This window comes from Physeter macrocephalus, chromosome 11, assembly GCF_002837175.3.
Source record: "Physeter macrocephalus isolate SW-GA chromosome 11, ASM283717v5, whole genome shotgun sequence".
Taxonomy (NCBI): domain Eukaryota; kingdom Metazoa; phylum Chordata; class Mammalia; order Artiodactyla; family Physeteridae; genus Physeter; species Physeter macrocephalus.
Window position 1 is genome coordinate 105,465,859 of NC_041224.1, and position 2,988 is coordinate 105,468,846.

Below are 2,988 nucleotides of genomic sequence, written 5' to 3' on the forward strand. Positions count from 1 at the left end.
AGCAGGGGTGTGGTAGGATGGGAGGGACGAAGGCCAGTCTTTCTTGCTTCCTGACATTTCCTTCCTCGTGGGTGGACATATGTTCAGCCAGCACTGTGGGGCTGAGGATGTTTTACCACATTGGATGAGAGTGTGGAGGGAGGAGGTGGGCATTTCTCTCTCTCCTTCCTGCCCTCAGGCAGTGTTGATTCTTCTCTGTTCCTCCAGGCGCTAAGAGTTTTAGGGTTCTACTTGGGAAGGTCTGTGGTGGTTTAGCACTATTTGAACCCTTAGAAGTGGGTCTAATTTGGGGTTGAGCCTTCAGAGCATGTAGCTCTCATACCTCTGTGCATATAACATGGGCCAACATCAGCTTATCAATAACAAAAGTGAGGTTTGGCTTCCAACCACCTTTTTTATTGTCTCTATCCTTTTTGATCATAAGGTAGAAAAGAGCTGTAATACTTGGGTCATCTCAAGGCCTAGAGGTACTCTTTGCAGCACTTCTCTCAGTTCTTAGAACAGTGTTAATGAGGTTTTATTCCAAGTTTTTGTTTTTGTTTTTTTTAGATAAAAGCTTGCTGGCTGGTCGTTCACAAAAATTACAGTAGGTGGCAGACACACTCTATCAAAATCAACTTTCACAGCAGTTCTATTAAGGAACTAGTCAATTTTTTGCAACGGCCCATTAGAAACCAGATTGTTTTTGTTCAGGCTGTTAGAACAAAACCATAGACTGGGCGGCTTTTTTAAAAATTAACGTTATATATTTAATTTAACCCTTATTTAAATCCAGACTTTGAGGCAAAATTTAATCATTACCTATTCTCCCCACGACAAGGCAGCTCTAGCTACCAGAACATTCAAACTCCCTTTAAATAAAATGTCTATTTTCATCTCATTATAAAAGCATAATAATTTTTTTTTTTTTTTTTTCCGGTACGCGGGCCTCTCACTGCAGTGGCCTCTCCCGTTGTAGAGCACAGTTTCCGGACGCGCAGGCTCAGCGGCCATGGCTCACGGGCCCAGCCGCTCCGCGGCATGTGGGATCTTCCCGGACCGGGGAACAAACCCGTGTGCCCTGCATCTGCAGGCGGGCTCTCAACCACTGCGCCACCAGGGAAGCCCCAATAATTTTTTTTTTAATTTTAATTTTTTAGGGAGAAAACAATCACCTATATTCCCACCAATCATCACTGTTAACATTTTGATAAGTACGTATCCAATGTTTTTGCTATTCACATCAGTTTTTTATATGGTTACATGGTTAATTACTATGCTTACTTTTGTTTTTAAATTAGTATTTAATAAGCTTTATAGAGTTTATTATATAGTGAAACTGAATCAAACTAAATAGTTCTCCCAGTTGAAGGATTCAAGGCTGAGTTCTGTTTTGCTCGTTAAAATATAAGACCTGACAGTGACATCTTACTGCAGAAGAAAGATGTCAAATCAAAGGAACAAACTTTGCAAAATAAAAATTTAATAAAATGAATCTGGGGGGATATTTTTCTATATTGAATTTAAAATAGTTTGGGTGGCTTTTAAACAACAGAAATTTATTTCTCACAGTTCTGGGGGCTGGAAGTCAAAGATCAGGGTGCCAGCACAGTTAAGTTCGGCTGAGGATGCTCTTCAGGGTTGCAGACGCCTGGCTTCTCATTGTATCCTCATATAGTGGAAAGACAGTGAGAAAGCTCTCTGGCCTCTTTTTATAAGGGCACTAGTCTCATTTATGAGGGCTCCACCATCATGACCTAATCACCCCCAAAGGCTTCATGTCCAAATACCATCACATAGAAATTTCAACACATGAATTTTTCAACATATGAAATCTGCATTTAAGGTTTAAGGGGTTGTCGTGTAAGAGCAGACTTAACTCTGTGCAGCTTCAGAGAGCAGACTCTAAGCCAGTGGGCAGGTAATTACACCTCATCACAAGGAAGAATTCTCTAACATTTTGAGCAAACATGGAGTGGAGCAGTTGGTGAAATAGTGAGCATCTGTGCCTGGAGAAAGAGTCTATCTCTTTTGAGTGCTTTGTTAGAGAACAACAACAACAATATCTTGCTGATTGCCTGGTGCTGATGTTCAATATGGGTTTACATCCTGGCTCTCTACTTGGAGTAGCACCACTAGGTAGAGTTGGTGGACAGACTTGGCACCCAGGCTTTCACTAGATATGTGACATTGCTCAACTGCTTAACTTCCTTGTGACTCAGGTTCCTCATATATAAGTGAAGATAGTTACGGGATTTAGCTCATGAATTGTTGTGAGGATTTCATAAGTTGATCTAAGTGGCCTCTAGTAAGTATTTGGAAAGCATGAGCTATTATTTCTTGATTTGTGATGGTCACTATTACGGACTGTATGTTTATATCCCCTCTCCTCCCAATTCATCAGTTGAAACCCTAACCCCTAATGTGCTGGTATTAGGAGGTGGGACATTTGGGAGGTAGTTAGGTCATGAAGGTGGAACCCTCATGAATGGGAGTGGTGACCTTAAAAGAGACCCCAGAGAGCACTCCTGTTCTTCCACCATGTGAGGACACAGCAAGAAGATGGACATCTATGAACCAGGAAGTAGGCTCTCACCAGACACTGAATCTCCTGCTATCTTGACATTGGAATTCTAGCCTCCAGAACTGTGAGAAATAAAAGTTTGTTGTTTAAGCCACCCAGTATATGGTAATTTGTTATAGCAGCCTGAACTAAGACAGTCACTATATCGCTTGTAAAATAAAAACCGTGTTTTCATATTTCCAAGTCAACATTATTTTTTTGTGATTTAAGAATGAATCCTGCCAGTTCTTTCTCAGGGTCACAGAGTCTTTTCAATGTCTATACAAGATGGAATTGACTGAGAGTAAATTTTATTTCTTGAAGTAGTCAAAAGTTATTCAGAGCCAAGTCCTTCAAATAAGAAAAGCCATTAAATTGGGTTTTTGATGTGTGGCAGGATAATTTTTTTTTTTTTTTTTTTTTTTTTGTGGTATGCGGGCCTCCCT

General features: G+C 40.6%; 1 pseudogene; it reads right to left on the reverse strand.

Annotated features, from left to right (window-relative positions):
* Positions 1-2,235: 2,235 nt before the first annotated feature.
* Positions 2,236-2,988, reverse strand: part of LOC102986353 (olfactory receptor 4N2-like) — an 8,563-nt pseudogene continuing 7,810 nt past the window's right edge.